This window comes from Lactuca virosa, chromosome 2, assembly GCF_052849685.1.
Source record: "Lactuca virosa cultivar CGN04683 chromosome 2, Lactuca_virosa_CGN04683_v6, whole genome shotgun sequence".
Taxonomy (NCBI): Eukaryota; Viridiplantae; Streptophyta; class Magnoliopsida; order Asterales; family Asteraceae; genus Lactuca; species Lactuca virosa.
Genome location: NC_136427.1, coordinates 131261487 through 131282729, shown reverse-complemented (window position 1 = coordinate 131282729; position 21243 = coordinate 131261487).

Below are 21243 nucleotides of genomic sequence, written 5' to 3'. Positions count from 1 at the left end.
AAAAATTACATTTTAACATTAAAATGAGGTATTTGACCTTAAATTTATGAAAGTATCTGTGATGTAGGAGTTAGGATAAGAAATTGATGTAAATGATCAATATTAGTTGTTATGGTAAATAATGTTATCTAGAGGCTTAACTCACTTCTTTAATGTAACACCCCGGTTTTCAGGTATTTTCAAACTCGTCCCTTGGTTCTAAATTATGTCATTTTGGTCATTGGATTGGAAGGAAGTAGCCATGAGAAGTACTAGTAAAAAGATTGTAATTTTGATGCAGGAGGAGTATGCTAAGCGTACATGTGAGTACGCTAAGCGTACTAGGGCGTGCCTTAGTACGTTGGGCGTACTTATGTCCGAATGAAACCCTAAGTTTTAGGGTTTGAGGGGTATTTAAGCATCCTTATGGCTCATTACCCCCCCCCCCCCCGCCCCCACCTTTTCAGCCTCCAAAGTCATTGAGTTGTTTTTGTCAAACCCTAGTCCCTCAAGAGTATTTTTGAGCTAAAAGTGTGTTCTTGGTGTGCTTAAAGAAGAAGCAGTTTGTAACACCCAGAATTAGAAAGACCAAGAAAAGAAAGGAAAAGCTCTAAGTCAAGAGTCAACTCGTCGAGTCCAGGGAGGAACTCGACGAGTCGGAGCGGGATCCGGGGCATAGAGTAAGTGACCGACTCGGCGAGTCGGCTAGTGGACTCGGCGGGTCTGGTCTGGAAGAGAAAAACCCTAATCTCGGGGGTTGTGCCCTATTTAAAGAACATTACATCCCTTCCCCAGCCTCTTTGCTACCCTTTTGAGATCCAGAAACCCTAAAACGTGAGTGAAAGCCCTTGGAAGCAATTTGGAGCTTGGATAAGTGGTTTTTGTGAAGAGATCTTTAAGATCAAGAAGCTTGGATCAAGGGGGTTTATAGAGATTGGATTATTCTTCAGTAGGAGGTCATCTTGGAGGTAATAAGCTGTTACCTTCACCCTTTTTGCATCTAGATCTATTCTTGAATGAGATTTTGGGGCTATTTTGGTAAGATTGAGATCTAGTTCGGGTTTGGGGCTTAGATCTGAGGTTGCTACTTCAGAGCTAGGGTTGTGATGGTCCAGAATGTCTTAAAGCAGCAGTCAATGAGTTATTGGTGAAGCCCCTTTGTCTTAAACCCTATCCCTAGAGTGTTTTGGGCCTTTAGCTCCTTGGTTTCACGTAAAGTTTGCAACTTTACGTGGGGGATAGACTGTAGAAGAGTGGATCTATGGATTGGAGCCCCTGCATGGCTCGAAAAGCCACTGTATGGATTAAGAACTGGAGAGACTCGGCGAGTCACATGGGTGTACTCGACGAGTTGTATGAATATGTGCATGGGCTCGCCGAGTTGGAAGAACAACTCAACGAGTCTATTGAAGATTGCCTAGGACTCGGCGAGTCTGTTCTTGGACTCGATGAGTCAGGTCGCAGAACCCCCGACCTCTTCTGGTTAAGACGCAAATCAGTGAGTCCTGGCCCACTGTATACTATTACGTATGAAAGACCAAGAGGTGGCTCCTGGCACCCTATATGCTGAGTAGCCTAGTAGAGTGGTTTGTATAGTTGTCTTTGTGATGCTTGCATGGAATACCAGGGGGTGGCCCTTGGCATTTGTCTGTAAGACCCAGGGAGTGGCCCCAGGCTTGACCAGGAAGACCACGTGCGGCTCGTGGCATAACAGCAAGACTATGTTTGGCACATATCACCTTAGCAAGACTATGTTTGGCACATAGCACCTTACTTGATTATGGATATGTTGATTATGTATGGCTCTTGGTTATGTATGGCATGTATGGATCAGTTGGTTTGTATGGTATGTGGTATCTGGGGAACTCACTAAGCTTCATGCTTACGGTTTTCAGTTTTGGTTTCAGGTACTTTGTTTTCAAGGAAAGGAGCCGACTCGATCGCAGCACATCACACTATGTTTTCCGCACATGAGATCTTTGGGATCACACTCTGATATGGTTTTATGATAATATGTTTTGATTACTGACACTTTGGCTTGACACGAGATATTATTATGAATGTTTTTATACTGATGGTTTACGTAATAACTTATTTAAAAATGAAATTTTTGGCCTTGAATTTTGGGATGTTACAAGTTGGTATCAGAGCCTTGGTTAGCGGGATTCGGACATACTCTTAGGTGTGTCTGAACTCAAACTAAGGGCTTGGTATGAAAATTTTCAAAAGGAAAACCATTTTTATAAAAAAAAATGAGTTTGAAAAGAATTTGAAAGGAGAAAAGAACTTTGAGAAGAACAAAGTGTGTGATGCGTGCAATCAGCCGAGCTCAAGTAAGTTTACCCCAAGATACCCATACAAGTTTATATTATGTTTATCAGTTTCAGTAGAACAACATGCTAGAATAAGACTAAGGATCTAGGAATGATGCCTTATGTGCCTGCTTTATGTGCTTCAGCTTATGAGGATTGCATGCTAGTATTGAGTAGACAGTAATAGGATAGCATGTTTAGGTTATGCCTGATTATATGAGCTTAGCATCGCATGCTAGTACAGATTCTTGTTGTCTGGGTAGAATTGCTTGATTATGTTCTGGTTAGATTTCCCTTTTGTCTGAATGCTACTTGCTTTGTGCTTTGTGGGACTCTGAGTGATGAGAGTTAGCCATTAGGTGAATACGTCACATCACATGTGATCAGGGTTGAATAATCTTAGAGTGCTGGATTTGGCCCTATTGCGCAGCTCTTGTCTGAGTCTAACCGTTGTAGGGACGAGTATTTTACTCGAAGGATTATCTGAGCCTCGTCACATGTGATGGTATTCAGGTGATGGCTAATTGGCATTACAAGGAGGCCTTCAGCAGCTGAGGACTGGTTTGGGTGGAGTCAGAGATTTCCCTAGGGCAAGCCTAGGATGAGAGTAGCAGAGATCAGTAGCAGTAGAAGTGACGTGGTGGAGTCGAGGCAGTTCTTGAGGAAAGTACGGATAGATGTGGAAGGTAGTATGGGCCCGTACTACTGGAAGCAGAGGATCCGTGCTCGATTCAAGAGGGGCCAAGACAAAGCCAAGGAACTTGTAGTGTGTGAGGTCCCTCGAGTTTGGATGAGTATTGTGGTGTTAGTGATGGTATATTACCGAGTATAGTGGCGCTACGTGGTAGACCAGATGATAGTTCTGGTGTCGACGAGGGATCAGGCTCGGACTCTGTAGCCGGACAGCTCGATGATCAGATGAGGGAGTTCATTCCATATGAGATTATGCACAGTATCATTGACCAGACTCCTGTGATCCTCAGTATGATCAAGGAGGGCATTATAGAGATTTGTGATGAGAGGCCAAGCGCTTTCTGCACTGAGGTTGCAGACATGATAGGGACCCGTACGTTGATGTTTCGGGAATTCAGAGTTTGTGAAGCTTCAGATTGTTATGGGGGTTAGGGACCCCATTGTTAGCAACAGATGAGTGGCATATGCCGTCAACATTTTTCGTACTAGATGTCTCGAAAGGAGACAAGATCCGACTTGCTTCTTGTTTCCTGAAGGATAGAGCACAAGTTTGATAGGAAGAGGTTGGTAGTGAGTGGAGTGATGAAGCAGTTGATGCTATGTCATTGGATGACTTTTAGACTAGATTCTGGGCAGGATGTGCCCAGGCGATTGAGGCGCAACAGTTGGCGCAAGAGTTGTTAGATCTCCTCCAGAAGACTGAGACTGTGGCAGAGATCACTGCCAAGTCTCGGGAAGAGCTTATATGGTACCACAGTATGCAGCAGATGAGGAAATGAAGAAGGTAAGTTATCAGAACATACTGTAGAATGATAGCAGGGAGATCATGAGTATCTCGGGGTGCAAGACCCTGAATGATATGATTTCTAGAGCGCGGGGAAGGGAGATTGATTTGGAGCACATTGCGAAGAGGAGGTCGGATCAGACGTATACTTTGGAGGGTCCCGGGAAGAGACCCAAGACTTCAGATCAGCGATTAGTAGGTCGGCAGGTCCGAAGTCAGTGCAGCACGTGCGGGAAACCACACGAGGGAGTTTGTCATTCCAGGGGTTCAGGCTGCTACAAGTGTGGCAGTGATGGTCACGTCAGCAGGGACTGCCCACAGGGGGTAAGCCCATTATGTTTTCACTGCAATCAGGTGGGACACAAGAAGGCCGACTTCCCGACGGTGAGGGGAGGAGCAGGGAGTGCGTCTACCTCGACAACTTCGAGGATTACGGATGGGTGAGAGGGTAGGGCCTTGCAGTGACAGATGAATGAGATCTGGATTACAGCAGGGAATGTTGCAGATATGTATCTATGGCTATTTTCGATTCTATGTGTATTAGGCTTATTCTTACCCCGGACTCAGGTAATAGTATGTATGAGTTGTCTCTCTGCATGTATTCGGATTGAACTTTCAGAATTGTCATATGCCAATTGCATACCGGGAACTATTAGTAGCTAGTGTAGGGTCATCCCTCACTTCGGGTTCGAAGTGTCCAGTATTATCTCGATTATGACCAAAGCGGTTCAGGAGCGTTGCGTGGAGGTTGGTGGACAGAGTCCATGGAGTAGCCCTCCACCATCATTAGGGTTTGGTGGTTCTAGTCTTGGTACTTGGGATAGCTTTTGGAAGCATCAAGGGAAATGGTCTATCACTGATGGGGTTGCTCTGAGCATTAATCATTCGGACCTTAAGGGCATTAGTTGGAGCTCAGGGGATTATCAGTATCGGGGATGCAGGAGGTGTTCATCTAGTATTGGGTAATCGTACGGTATTTGGAGCGGACTAGTGATGGATCGCTAGCGGCATCAAGGCGATGGTAGTTATCATGCCTTTTGTGCAAGGGAGGAAGGAATGGAAATCCTCGGGTTTTCGCAGGCAGGAAAGACTTAGCTGAAGCTAAGTGGGGGAGAAACAATCATGTTATGGGAGCAGAAGCGGTTTTGAAACTAGGATAAGTTTCGCTCTCCTGTCAGGAAGGAAGACGACCCAGGTGGCTGTATGAATTGAGGACAATGTGAATTGGAAGTTTGGAAAAACTTGCCAATTGTGAGACCTCATTCTCGAGATGTCTGGTCGCAGATCGCAGAGGAATCGGTTGGGAGTTCCAGTTGGGACATGAGTACCACTTGGGGGTACTAGATTGTGCTTGTATGCTCGACTATGGGTTAGTCGTAGCATCCACTAGCAGCCAGTCGGTGTGGAAAGGTGTTGTCCGACTACCGGATGGCCGTAGCATTCACCAGTGGTCAGATAGTAAGAAGAGTGTGGTAAGACTACGGGGCGGTCCGTAGCAATGGTTAGCAGATAGCATCGAAGTGTGGTGCGACTGCGGTGTGACGCGTAGCAATCGGATGTGAGGATAGTTAGACTGCGGTGTGGCCCGTAGCATTAGTTTAGTAAGGCTGCGGTGTGGCCCGTAGCATTAGTTTAGTAAGACTGCGGTGTGGCCCGTAGCATTAGTTTAGTAAGACTGCGGTGTGGCCCGTAGCAATCGTATGTGAGGATAGTTAGACTGCGGTGTGGCCCGTACCATTAGTTTAGTAAGACTGTGGTGTGACCCGTAACATTAGTTTAGTAAGACTGCGGTGTGGCCCGTAGCAATCGTATGTGAGTATAGTTAGGCTGTGGTGTGGCCCGTAGCACTAGTTTAGCAAGACTGCGGGGTGGCCCGTAGCTTTAGTTGGTTGGCAGCGCAGAAGTGTTGTAAGACTATGTGGGTGGCCGTAGCATTCACTAGTTGACAGAACGAGTATAGTAAGACTACAGGGCGGCCCGTAGCATTCTTCGGTCCCTATTCGCTAGTGCGAATGTATCAGGTGTGTGATTCAGTGGCAGGGTTTTTCAGATAGTTAAGTTCAGGACGGGGCAGCCGCCCAGATGTGAGTGGGCCACATTATGGTTGGGTCCGGAAGACGGTAGGTTATTGGAGACCAAGAGTGGCGTAAGACTGCGGGTAAGCCGTGGCATTCATTAGTAGCTTAGTTCGCGGAGTGTGGGTGGGGGCCCGTATCTCCGAGGTAGGATGGGGGAAACCGGTATTCTGGGTAATGGTAGATCAGTGGGGACCAGGGCGGTCTCGGTTCATCCGGTAGGCGGATGGGAGTCAACAGGACTACAGGCAGGAATGATGGTAAGGGTTTCGGTGTGAAAGGCCGTGAGCTGATCGGATGATGCTAAGCTGCTCATCGCGGGATCGAATGATCTCAGAGTAAAGGATTTGGCTCGGTGACGCCGTTCTCGTCTGAGCCTTAAACGTAGCAGAGAGGGATCTGCTACCCGAAGGATTGTCTGAATTCTCACGATTGGGTGGAGCTTTCAGTATTGGAGCATTGTATGGGGGTTATTCCGTGAGTATTGGTATGATGGCCGGCACTGGGAGTGGCCGGGATTGCGGTTTCAGCAGAGGATCGGTCCTCGAAGGAAATTGGGAAGGTTGTTGCTTGTGGAAAGTGCCTTAGAAAGGCCAGTGACAGTGTAGGGTAAAAGGGTAAACCCCTTGCGAATCAAGGGTAAGTGTATCAGGAGTATCGGTACGATTACCGGTTGGATAAAAGTGTTGTACTTGAAGGTAGTAAGTAACGGGTTATTCTGAAGATGACATCTTCAAGGTTTGGATCGGATGGGCGGAGTGTGTACCTAGTGGTAAAGTGGCGACCAGATGGTAAGGTAGTTGGCCATGGCAGACTTAGAGGACGAAGTCTAGTTTAAGTGGGGGAGTGTTGTAACACCCAGAATCAAAAAGACCAAGAAAAGAAAGGAAAAGCTCTAAGTCAAGAGTCAACTCGTCGAGTCTAGGGAGGAACTCGACGAGTCGGAGCGGGATCCGGGGCATAGAGTAAGTGACCAACTCGGCGAGTCGGCTAGTAGACTCGGCGAGTCTGGTCTGGAAGAGAAAAACCCTAATCTCGGGGGTTGTGCCCTATTTAAAGAAAATTACATCCCTTCCCCAGCCTCTTTGCTACCCTTTTGAGATCCAGAAACCCTAAAACGTGAGTGAAAGCCCTTGGAAGCAATTTGGAGCTTGGATAAGTGGTTTTTGTGAAGAGATCTTTAAGATCAAGAAGCTTGGATCAAGGGGGTTTATAGAGATTGGATTATTCTTCAGTAGGAGGTCATCTTGGAGGTAATAAGCTGTTACCTTCACCCTTTTTGCATCTAGATCTATTCTTGAATGAGATTTTGGGGCTATTTTGGTAAGATTGAGATCTAGTTCGGGTTTGGGGCTTAGATCTGAGGTTGCTACTTCAGAGCTAGGGTTGTGATGGTCCAGAATGTCTTAAAGCAGCAGTCAATGAGTTATTGGTGAAGCCCCTTTGTCTTAAACCCTAGCCCTAGAGTGTTTTGGGCCTTTAGCTCCTTGGTTTCACGTAAAGTTTACAACTTTACGTGGGGGATAGACTGTAGAAGAGTGGATCTATGGATTGGAGCCCTTGCATGGCTCGAAAAGCCACTGTATGGATTGAGAACTGGAGAGACTCGGCGAGTCACATGGGTGTACTCGACGAGTTGTATGAATATGTGCATGGGCTCGCCGAGTTGGAAGAACAACTCGGCGAGTCTGTTGAAGATTGCCTAGGACTCGGCGAGTCTGTTCTTGGACTCGACGAGTCAGGTCGCAGAACCCCCGACCTCTTCTGGTTAAGACGCATATCAGTGAGTCGAGTGGTGACTCAGTGAGTTGGACAGGATGGGACTCAGAGATCGTTGAACTCGACGAGTCCTGGGGTGACTCGGCGAGTTGGGTCGTATTTTAAGAGCTTCTGAGTTTATGGACTCGGCGAGTCTACGGGTTGACTTGGCGAGTCGAGTCAACTGGAAGGTTGACTTTGACCAGGACTTTGACTTTAACCAGAGTTGACTTAGTTTGACTTCTAGAGTTCAGTTTGGAACTAAGTGTTTTATTGATATTAGTAGCTCGGGGAGCTAGTGGAGCAGCGGTTCAGGGAGTGGTCGGACATCAGCCAGGGGGTTATCAGCAAAGTTCAGCAGTGCGAGGTGAGTCTCCTCACTGTTTGTAGGGGTCTACGGCCACAATGCCGACCCATTTAGTCTATGTATGATAGGAAGACCCGGGGTTAGCCCTAGGCATAACGCATGCAAGACCAGGAGGCGGCTCCTGGCATACAGTATGTTATGTATGATAGGAAGACCAGGGGGTTAGCCCTAGGCATAATGCATGAAATACCAGGAGGCGGCTCCTGGCACACAATATGTTATTATGTATGATAGGAAGACCCGGGGGTTAGCCCTAGGCAATATGTATGGAAGACCGGGAGGTGGCTCCTGGCGCACTGTATTCTATTACGTATGAAAGACCAGGAGGTGGCTCCTGGCACCCTATATGCTGAGTAGCCTAGTAGAGTGGTATGTATAGTTGTCATTGTGATGATTGCATGGAAGACCAGGGGGTGGCCCTTGGCATTTGTCTGTAAGACCCAGGGAGTGGCCCCAGGCTTGACCAGGAAGACCACGTGCGGCCCGTGGCATAACAGCAAGACTATGTTTGGTACATAGCACCTTAACATGACTATGTTTGGCACATAGCACCTTACTTGATTATGGATATGTTGATTATGTATGGCTCTTGGTTATGTATGGCATGTATGGATTAGTTGGTTTGTATGGTATGTGGTATCTGGGGAACTCACTAAGCTTCGTGCTTACGGTTTTCAGTTTTGGTTTCAGGTACTTTGTTTTCAAGGAAAGGAGCCGGCTCGATCGCAGCGCATCACACTATGTTTTCCGCACATGAGATCTTTGGGATCACACTCTGATATGGTTTTATGGTAATATGTTTTGATTACTGACACTTTGGCTTGACACGAGATATTATTATGAATGTTTTTATACTGATGGTTTACGTAATAACTTATTTAAAAATGAAATTTTTGGCCTTGAATTTTGGGATGTTACACAGTTGTATCAAGGAGCTTAGAAGTTGAAGAAAGCTTGTGGATCTTGGGTCACTACCTTCGTGGGAAGCTCCAAAAGGTAAAAAGTCTTCACCTTGATGCTCTGTTTGCTTGGATCTCATTTTGGTAACTTTATGTTGTTCTTCTTGTCTTAAAAGTCCCATTCTTATGCATGTTTGGTTTTGGACTATTTGGGCTGTCCTTTCAGACCCTAAGAAGGGTCCTAAGCCATAAAAATGAGGTCCGTTTAGCTAGTTTGGCTCAATGTTTCTTATAGAATGTCTTAATGGATTAAGACCTTGCATTAAGGACTTTTTGGACGTGAAAAGTCATAAACTTGGGAACTTTATGACCCTGGTATGCCTCTAGACCTTGGATCTGAAGTATGAGCTCAAGTGCTAAAGCCATTACGCACTTAATGAAGAAGTTGGATATGCGAGGGTACGCCCCGCGTAGCCTGGTGTAAGCCCCGCGTACCCGCTCAACCACCCCGATGGTGGTTCTCTGTGAAGCCTTGTGTACGCTGAGCGTACCTCCGGAGTACGCCCCGCTGTGACAACCCGGAACTTTTACCCTGTACAATTAATCTTTATATCAATATTAAACTCGATTTTATCACCTTTTAACGTCGTTTAAGGGTTTGATCAAGCGTTCTAAGCCTCGTACAATCAAAGTTTGGGTCCTAGGTCGAGTAATACCAAGTCATAGTACAACATTCGGGCCATACACCCTCTCGGGAGGAGTGTACGGCCGTACACATGGGTGTGCGGCCGCACACCCACCCCTCAACCGTACACCCACCTCCATATAAAGGAGAAGGCCCCTTCATTCACTCTTTTTCCCTTTTGGCTGCACACTACTTTCTCTCTCTAGAATCTTCACATAAGGACCCTCCAAAGGCCTCAAAAACGTGAAGTACTCCATCATTCAGCTTGTTATACTGGTAAGACACCTTGATTTAAGCCTAAAACTCTTCATGTTCTTCGTGTTCTTCATCACTTGAAGGTGTACGGCTGCACACCTTCATAAGGTGGCCGTACACACCTTAAAGATTCTCTAAAGTGAGAGTTTGGCCTCCATTTGCTAGTTGGACTTGGTATTGGCTTTGAAACACCTAGAAATCGACATTTTGGGCATAAATGAAGAGTGTACGGCCGCACACCTCGTCTGTACGGCCGCACACTCCCTTGTACGACCGTACACACGTCCTGGCCGCACACCCTGGCCGTACACACACTCTTATGGCCGTACACCTCCCTCGTTTGATCATATAGGGTCCCGACAAGCATTTCCAAGTCTTTAGGGTGGTTTCCCATCATGTTTCGTCATGGAATACCTTAATCTAATACATATATGTGTTACTATATGCTAATAGGATCCACTTACGTACGAAACATCAGTTGACACTCAACACTCGTAACCGATCATACACCCGAATCCTACGTTAAACTATGAGTTCATACCCCTACGCATTTATAAGTTTTTCTAACGTTTTCAGGGGGGGGGGAATACAAGCCAAACATAAAGGTTTTCACAACTTAAAAACTGATGCAATTACGATAATTTTATGTTAAACATTTAGATACTTTTATCCCTTTTGTAAAATGCGGAGCATAAGGGGCATTTTCTAAACATAATTGCATAGTTTTCAGAACAGTACATGAACACAACCTACCAGTCAAACTATAATAGGTATAGTTTGGGATTTCATTACCGGTTTTAAAAAATCAAACTCCATGCAAAGTCAAACATATAAAATATGACAGATTTAGTTTATCCATACAGATAACAAGAGTATCTTACTAAATAATTATTTTGTGTATAATTATTTATACTCTACAACGTATACAACGATTTCGAACTCGAGAACAACCAAACTACACGTAAACTAGTTAATACCGGATTGTGAGACTTATCTTCGTTATGCCCTTCGGGGTACCAATAAATCCTCACCGTTAGTATAACCAGAGTCTCCTGGAGGGAGAGCGTGAAATTTGTGAATAGATCTATTCGGGACCGACAATCCCACACCTGAACTGTTAGCTACAGTTAGGCGGGCACGCCTGGGGTGACAAATTTTGTAATCGAACGACGCCTGAAGAAACGTCAAGGAGGTCACAGGTCATATTAGTATGGTTATACGACTCACAACAAGTATAAACTAACCTTTGTTTACGGGATTTTCTTTCTTTAATAGTTTTATTTTAAATAATAAAACTACTTACATACTGGTAGTAGCCAGGGCTTACCAAACGAAACATACCTCACTTACTGGCGGTAGCCAGGGTTTTCAAACAAATCATACTTTTCATACAGTAATCAACAAACATGTTAGAAAATATTGGATTTTCTTGGGAAGCATGCATACTATTTCAAAACTCGATAACGAAGGTTTTCGTTACAATCGATATTTTCTATAATGAAAAGGAAATCAATTTTACAAATTCAGTGACTAGTTTCCATTACAAAAACATGCTTATGAACTCACCAGCTTTATGCTGATACGTTTTCACAATCGCTTGTATTCTCAGGGCAACTATAGACAGGTACTTATGCCAGCTTTTTGGAGAAGACAGAGTATTTTGGAGTCTCGTCTTTATCTTTTACTACTTTTGAATATACTGACATGTACAAATTATGTTTTCAAACAGATGTAAATATTCATAATGTAATGTAATGGTTGTGTTTACTTCGATTGCTATGATACGATTGTTGTGATACAACGCATGAAGTCACCCGCCGCCAGACGTTTCCGCCGTCCGTTCTGACGGTTCGGGGGTGTGACAGATTGGTATCAGAGCTATTGTTTATAGTGAACTAAGTATACCGAACCTTACATGGTATACAACTATAAACACTAAGGGGCCGAAGTGCTCTGAACTAAAAGTATACTTTTAAAATACAAGTATCTTTGCGAAAAGTATACAAGGATATCTACATACCAGAAACAGTATTATGGGTAGAACAAAACAGAAGTATTTGGATGTTGGACACTGCGGTTAAACCTGGACAGTTATGTAATCATGTCTCGGGTCAATATAGCCTGATCAACTATATTCATTCGAGACATGACCAACATTTGCTTGGGAGTGACTGTGGGGTTGCAGCAGGCCTAAAACTTACCAAGTATCCATTCAACCAGACGTCGATAGAACAAATCAAACAACCTAAAATACTATAGGAGTATTTTTCCAGAGTCAAATTCATTGCAGAGATTCTCTTTCAAGTGTTACTACTCATTCCTTTTAGCGATAACTTATTTGCATTGGTAGTTTTTCCTTGTTTATCGCTTAGTAGAACACTCTAGTTATCATAGTGAGATATATATTGCTTCATATCTCTTGATTCGATTCCGGAGGACTTACCATCCTCTTCTTCCTGGTTGTTTCTAGAACGAGATGCCTCCCCGTCGAAGACCCATCAGAAGGAACAACAACACGCCACCACAACCGCAACCTCCTTAGTTCGATCCTGTCATGTTCCAGGCAGCTTTTACTGCTGCTGTGGCTGCTGCAATATCACAAATTAATCTTGGCGGATCTGGCGGGTCGGGAGGTGGTACTCATCCCCAAAATCCCGAAGGGAGTCAAGGGCACCAGAAGGAGTGCTCCTATAAAGACTTCATGACTGCGAAACCCACATCTTTCGACGGCAATGGAGGTGTTATTGCCCTAACTCGATGGTTCGAGAAAATCGAGTCTATCTTCGAAATTTGTTCCTGTTCTGAAGCTAACAAGGTGAAATTTGCCGCTTGTACTTTCACCAACAGAGCATTGACCTGGTGGAATGGCGGGTCAAATCTTTAACTCTGCCAATAGCAAATGCTATGGGTTGGGAGAGCCTGAAGGAGCTCATGCTAGCGGAGTACTGCCCACGAGGCGAAATGCAGAAATTGGAGCACGAGCTCTGGACCCTAAAGATGAAGGGTTCCGATATTGCTGCCTACACTTCTAGGTTTGAAGACCTAGCACTTCTTTGCCTGGGAATGGTCACCCCAGAGAGCAAGAAGATTGAAAGATATATATGGGGATTGACGCCCCCAACTCAATGGAATGTCTTGGCCGCTAGGCCAAACACTTTTGACAGCGCCAAGTGTTTGGCACATACTCTCATAGATCACGGCGTTGATCTCGATAATGTGACCGCCACTCCTGAAGCAGCTAAGGGAAGTGGTGAGAAAAGGATGTTCTGGAAGCAACGAAAGGGCCAGTCTTCGCAGGAGCCCTCCAAGAAACAGCATACGGTGGCAGTCCACGCTGCTACTACTCCTGCCGCTGCTCCTGCCACTCAAGCACCTACTAGTGGATATACTGGTACCCTCCCTTGGTGTAGCAAATGCAACTATCATCACCGCATCCCCGACCCATGTCGTGAAATACTCTGCAGCAACTGTGGCAAGAAGGGCCACCTGGCTCGAGACTGCAGAACCCCAGTCCAACCAACCAATCAAGCCTCTGGAGCAGGTGTCAGTAAAGCCTGTTATGGCTGTGGGGAAGTCGGGCATTTCAAGAGAAACTGCCCCAAGGCAGCAACGACCAAAAACACAGGGAAAGTACTATCCATGGGGCAAGAGGAGGCAGTTGCTGACCCTACCGTTGTTACGGGTACGTTCCTCCTTGACAACTCTTATGCATGCATTCTTTTCGATTCTGGTGCTGAGAGAAGTTTTGTTAGTCATGCATTCAAACGTCTTCTTAAACATTAACCTCAACCCTTAACCGAAACATTTACCGTCGAGATGGCTAACGGTGAGAAAGAGAGCACTAATGATATAATCCGCGGTTGCACCCTTACCTTAAATGATCATTCTTTTCCCATCGACCTTATGCCAATTTCTATAAAAAGCTTCGATGTCATCATCGGCATGAATTGGTTGAGCCCCAATCGTGCTGATATCCTTTGTTACAAAAAAGCCATCCGTCTCAATCTTCCCTCTGACGAAGCTCTCATGATCTATGACGATAAACTCAGTTCAAACCTCCGCCTCATTTCGTGCATCAAAGCCCAGAAACTTCTGCGAAAGGAATGTCATGCATTCCTAGCTCATGTCATTAACGAGAACCAGGAAGTTAAAGACCTCGAGAGCATCCCCGAAGTCTGCAACTTTCCTGATGTCTTTCCCGAAGAGCTTCCGGGAATTCCTCCCGAACGCCAAGTCGAGTTTCGCATCGACTTAATCCCCAGAGCTACCCTCGTGGCTAAATCCCCTTACCGCTTAGCGCCAACAGAAATGCAGGAGCTATCTAGTCAGCTCAATGAGCTGCTCAGCAAAGGATTCATCAGACCGAGTTCCTCACCCTGGGGAGCCCCGATCTTGTTCGTGAAAAAGAAGGATGGATCCTTCCGGATGTGTATTGACTATTGTGAACTGAACAAACTCACCGTTAAGAACCATTACCCTCTTCCTCGAATTGACGAACTCTTCGATCAACTTCAAGGAGCCAGCTACTTCTCTAAGATAGACCTAAGATCAGGGTATCATCAGCTGTGAGTCCATGAAAGCGATGTTCCTAAGACAACATTTCGGACTCGGTATGGTCATTACAAATTTGTAGTAATGCCCTTCGGTCTAACCAATGCACCAGCGGTATTCATGGACTTGATGAATCGGGTGTGTAGTTCTTTTCTGGACAAGTTCGTTATCGTGTTCATCGACGATATACTTGTCTATTCCAGGAGCGAGGAAGATCACAAACAGCACTTGAGAGTAGTGCTGGAAACTCTAAGGGCGGAGAAGCTGTACGCGAAATTCTCCAAGTGCGAATTCTGGATTCGAAAAGTAACCTTCCTAGGTCACGTGGTAAGCGAGGAGGGCATACACGTGGACCCTTCCAAAATCGAGGCGATAAAGAACTGGTCAGCACCGAAAACGCCCACAGAAATTCGTCAATTCTTGGGTCTAGCTGGCTATTATCGTAGATTTATCCAAAATTTCTCCAGAATTGCCAAACTCTTAACCACTCTGACTCAGAAAGGTGTACCCTTCTGTTGGAATGAAAAGCAAGACACTGCGTTCCAAACGTTGAAGCAGGCCCTATGCAGCGCACCTATACTGTCTCTGCCCGAAGGGACGGAAGACTTCGTTGTCTACTGTGATGCATCCAATCAGGGCTTGGGCTGTGTGCTCATGCAGCGAGGAAAAGTTATTGCTTATGTCTCGAGACAGCTGAAAGCACACGAAGTCAACTACACAACACACGACCTGGAATTGGGAGGAGTGGTCTTCGCATTGAAGATATGGAGACATTACCTCTACGGGACCAAGTGCACTATCTTCACTGACCATAAAAGCCTGCAGCACATCTTTGACCAGAAGGAGTTGAACATGAGACAACGGCGATGGGTAGAGCTACTCAGCGACTACGAGTGCGAAATACGCTACAATCCCGGCAAGGCCAATGTGGTGGCAGATGCCCTCAGCCGGAGGAAATGCTCAGGTCGTAGGGTGAAGGCACTAACCATGACTATCCATTCCCATTTATCCGCCCAGATCAAGGAGGCTCAGCAGGAAGCCTTAAAACCAGAGAACATGCCGGGAGAATCCTTGAGAGGAATGGAAAAGAACCTAGAGATCAAGGGAGACGGAGTCTATTATTTCATGGACCGGATCTGGACCCCAAATTTCGGTGGTTACAGAGAGGTTGTCATGAACGAAGCTCACAGGACCAGATACTCCATTCATCCAGGTTCGGATAAAATGTACCTCGATCTCAAGAAGCTATATTGGTGGCCAAACATGAAAGCGGAGATCGCTACCTTCATGGGCAGGTGTCTGACTTGCGCCAAGGTGAAGGCCGAATATCAAAAGCCCTCAGGTCTACTCCACCAGCCGGAGATACCTGAATGGAAGTGGGAGAGGATTACTATGGATTTCATCACCAAATTACCCAAATCTCCGAGTGGGTACGACACCATCTGTAATGTAATGGTTGTGTTTACTTCGATTGCTATGATACGATTGTTGTGATACTACGCATGAAGTCACCCGCCTCCGGACGTTTCGGCCGTCCGTTCTGACGGTTCGGGGGTGTGACAGATTGGTATCAGAGCTATTGTTTATAGTGAACTAAGTATACCGAACCTTACATGGTATACAACTATAAACACTAAGGGGCCGAAGTGCTCTGAACTAAAAGTATACTTTTAAAATACAAGTATCTTTGCGAAAAGTATACAAGGATATCTACATACCAGAAACAGTATTATGGGTAGAACAAAACAGAAGTATTTGGATGTTGGACACTGCGGTTAAACCTGGACAGTTATGTAATCATGTCTCGGGTCAATATAGCCTGATCAACTATATTCATTCGAGACATGACCAACATTTGCTTGGGAGTGACTGTGGGGTTGCAGCAGGCCTAAAACTTACCAAGTATCCATTCAACCAGACGTCGATAGAACAAATCAAACAACCTAAAATACTATAGGAGTATTTTTCCAGAGTCAAATTCATTGCAGAGATTCTCTTTCAAGTGTTACTACTCATTCCTTTTAGCGATAACTTATTTGCATTGGTAGTTTTTCCTTGTTTATCGCTTAGTAGAACACTCTAGTTATCATAGTGAGATATATATTGCTTCATATCTCTTGATTCGATTCCGGAGGACTTACCATCCTCTTCTTCCTGGTTGTTTCTAGAACGAGATGCCTCCCCGTCGAAGACCCATCAGAAGGAACAACAACACGCCACCACCACCGCAACCTCCTTAGTTCGATCCTGTCATGTTCCAGGCAGCTTTTACTGCTGCTGTGGCTGTTGCAATATCACAAATTAATCTTGGCGGATCTGGCGGGTCGGGAGGTGGTACTCATCCCCAAAATCCCGAAGGGAGTCAAGGGCACCAGAAGGAGTGCTCCTATAAAGACTTCATGACTGCAAAACCCACATCTTTCGACGGCAATGGAGGTGTTATTGCCTTAACTCGATGGTTCGAGAAAATCGAGTCTATCTTCGAAATTTGTTCCTGTTCTGAAGCTAACAATGTGAAATTTGCTGCTTGTACTTTCACCAACAGAGCATTGACCTGGTGGAATGGCGGGTCAAATCTTTAACTCTGCCAATAGCAAATGCTATGGGTTGGGAGAGCCTGAAGGAGCTCATGCTAGCGGAGTACTACCCACGAGGCGAAATGCAGAAATTGGAGCACGGGCTCTGGACCCTAAAGATGAAGGGTTCCGATATTGCTGCCTACACTTCTAGGTTTGAAGACCTAGCACTTCTTTGCCTGGGAATGGTCACCCCAGAGAGCAAGAAGATTGAAAGATATATATGGGGATTGACGCCCCCAACTCAATGGAATGTCTTGGCCGCTAGGCCAAACACTTTTGACAGCGCCAAGTGTTTGGCACATACTCTCATAGATCACGGCGTTGATCTCGATAATGTGACCGCCACTCCTGAAGCAGCTAAGGGAAGTGGTGAGAAAAGGATGTTCTGGAAGCAACGAAAGGGCCAGTCTTCGCAGGAGCCCTCCAAGAAACAGCATACGGTGGCAGTCCACGCTGCTACTACTCCTGCCGCTGCTCCTGCCACTCAAGCACCTACTAGTGGATATACTGGTACCCTCCCTTGGTGTAGCAAATGCAACTATCATCACCGCATCCCCGACCCATGTCGTGAAATACTCTGCAGCAACTGTGGCAAGAAGGGCCACCTGGCTCGAGACTGCAGAACCCCAGTCCAACCAACCAATCAAGCCTCTGGAGCACGTGTCGGTAAAGCCTGTTATGGCTGTGGGGAAGTCGGGCATTTCAAGAGAAACTGCCCCAAGGCAGCAACGACCAACAACACAGGGAAAGTACTATCCATGGGGCAAGAGGAGGCAGTTGCTGACCCTACCGTTGTTACGGGTACGTTCCTCCTTGACAACTCTTATGCATGCATTCTTTTCGATTCTGGTGCTGAGAGAAGTTTTGTTAGTCATGCATTCAAACGTCTTCTTAAACATTAACCTCAACCCTTAACCGAAACATTTACCGTCGAGATGGCTAACGGTGAGAAAGAGAGCACTAATGATATAATCTGCGGTTGCACCCTTACCTTAAATGATCATTCTTTTCCCATCGACCTTATGCCAATTTCTATAAAAAGCTTCGATGTCATCATCGGCATGAATTGGTTGAGCCCCAATCGTGCTGATATCCTTTGTTACAAAAAAGCCATCCGTCTTAATCTTCCCTCTGACGAAGCTCTCATGATCTATGACGATAAACTCAGTTCAAACCTCCGCCTCATTTCGTGCATCAAAGCCCAGAAACTTCTGCGAAAGGAATGTCATGCATTCCTAGCTCATGTCATTAACGAGAAACAGGAAGTTAAAGACCTCGAGAGCATCCCCAAAGTCTGCAACTTTCCTGATGTCTTTCCCGAAGAGCTTCCGGGAATTCCTCCCGAATGCCAAGTCGAGTTTCGCATCGACTTAATCCCCGGAGCTACCCTCGCGGCTAAATCCCCTTACCGCTTAGCGCCAACAGAAATGCAGGAGCTATCTAGTCAGCTCAATGAGCTGCTCAGCAAAGGATTCATCAGACCGAGTTCCTCACCCCGGGGAGCCCCGATCTTGTTCGTGAAAAAGAAAGATGGATCCTTCCGGATGTGTATTGACTATTGTGAACTGAACAAACTCACCGTTAAGAACCATTACCCTCTTCCTCGAATTGACGACCTCTTCGATCAACTTCAAGGAGCCAGCTACTTCTCCAAGATAGACCTAAGATCAGGGTATCATCAGCTGTGAGTCCATGAGAGCGATGTTCCTAAGACAGCATTTCGGACTCGGTATGGTCATTACGAATTTGTAGTAATGCCCTTCGGTCTAACCAATGCACCAGCGGTATTCATGGACCTGATGAATCGGGTGTGTAGTTCTTTTCTGGACAAGTTCGTTATCGTGTTCATGGACGATATACTTGTCTATTCCAGGAGCGAGGAAGATCACAAACAGCACTTGAGAGTAGTGCTGGAAACTCTAAGGGCGGAGAAGCTGTACGCGAAATTCTCCAAGTGCGAATTCTGGATTCGAAAAGTAACCTTCCTAGGTCACGTGGTAAGCGAGGAGGGCATACACGTGGACCCTTCCAAAATCGAGGCGATAAAGAACTGGTCGGCACCGAAGACGCCCACTAAAATTCGTCAATTCTTGGGTCTAGCTGGCTATTATCGTAGATTTATCCAAAATTTCTCCAGAATTGCCAAACTCTTAACCACTCTGACTCAGAAAGGTGTACCCTTCTGTTGGAATGAAAAGCAAGACACTACGTTCCAAACGTTGAAGCAGGCCCTATGCAGCGCACCTATACTGTCTCTGCCCGAAGGGACGGAAGACTTCGTTGTCTACTGTGATGCATCCAATCAGGGCTTGGGCTGTGTGCTCATGCAGCGAGGAAAAGTTATTGCTTATGTCTCGAGACAGCTGAAAGCACACGAAGTCAACTACACAACACACGACCTGGAATTGGGAGCAGTGGTCTTCGCATTGAAGATATGGAGACATTACCTCTACGGGACCAAGTGCACTATCTTCACTGACCATAAAAGCCTGCAGCACATCTTTGACCAGAAGGAGTTGAACATGAGACAACGGCGATGGGTAGAGCTACTCAGCGACTACGAGTGCGAAATACGCTACAATCCCGGCAAGGCCAATGTGGTGGCAGATGCCCTCAGCCGGAAGGAATGCTCAGGTCGTAGGGTGAAGGCACTGACCATGACTATCCATTCCTATTTATCCGCCCAGATCAAGGAGGCTCAGCTGGAAGCCTTAAAACCAGAGAACATGCCGGGAGAATCCTTGAGAGGAATGGAAAAGAACCTAGAGATCAAGGGAGACGAAGTCTATTATTTCATGGACCGGATCTGGACCCCAAATTTCGATGGTTACAGAGAGGTTGTCATGAACGAAGCTCACAGGACCAGATACTCCATTCATCCAGGTTCGGATAAAATGTACCTCGATCTCAAGAAGCTATATTGGTGGCCAAACATGAAAGCGGAGATCGCTACCTTCATGGGCAAGTGTCTGACTTGCGCCAAGGTGAAGGCCGAATATCAAAAGCCCTCAGGTCTACTCCACCAGCCGGAGATACCTGAATGGAAGTGGGAGAGGATTACTATGGATTTCATCACCAAATTACCCAAATCTCCGAGTGGGTACGACGCTCACTTTCTACCAATCAAAGAAACTTTCAAAATGGAGAGACTCACGCGAATCTACATCCAAGAGATAGTCCGACTGCACGGAGTCCCTGTATCCATTATCTCCGTTCGAGATAGCAGGTTCACCTCGAGATTTTGGCAGTCCCTGCAGAAAGCTCTTGGAACTAAGCTGGATATGAGTACAGCTTACCATCCTCAGACAGATGGGCAGAGTGAGAGAACCATCCATACCTTGAAGACATGTTGCGAGCATGTGTTATCGATTTTGGTAAGTCGTGGGACGTCCATTTACCCTTGGTCGAATTCTCCTACAACAATAGGTACCACACCAGTATCAAGGCTGCGCCGTTTGACGCACTATATGGCCGTAAGTGCAGATCCCCTCTGTGCTGGGCTGAGGTAGGCGACACACAGCTAGCCAAGTGGCAAGTCCCAAACAACACTCTCACAGGCCCAGAGATCATCCGTGAAACTACAGAAAAGATCGTACAAATCCGGGAACGACTGAAAGCCTCACGAGATAGACAAAAGAACTACGCCGATAAACGACGAAAACCCTTGGAGTTCCAGGTGGGAGATCGTGTTCTGCTAAAGGTCTCGCCCTGGAAAGGCATGATACGCTTTGGAAAGCATGGAAAGCTAAATCTGAGGTACATAGGACCATTCGAAATCCTCGCTAGGATCGGTCCCGTAGCCTACAAACTCCGTTTACCTCAAGAGCTTAGTAACATACACCCCGTCTTCCCCGTCTCGAATCTTAAAAAGTGCTTATCCGACAAGACTCTTACTATTCCCCTCGATGAGATTGAAATCAACGAGAACCTCAACTTTATGGAAGAGCCAATCGAAATCATGGACTGGGAGGTCAAACGAACAAAGCAAAGCCGCATCCCGATAGTGAATGTTCGCTGGATTGCCAAGCGGGGACCTGGATTCACTTGGGAGCGCGAAGATCAGATGAAATAGAAATATCCGCATCTCTTCCCTAATTCATGATTTGTATTCTATGTTCGAATTTCGGGACGAAATTCCCTCTAACGGGGGGATGATGTGACAACCCGGAACTTTTATCCTGTACAATAAATCTTTATATCAATATTAAACTCGATTTTATCACCTTTTAACACCGTTTAAGGGTTTGATCAAGCGTTCTAAGCCTCGTACAATCAAACTTTGGGTCCTAGGTCGAGTAATACCAAG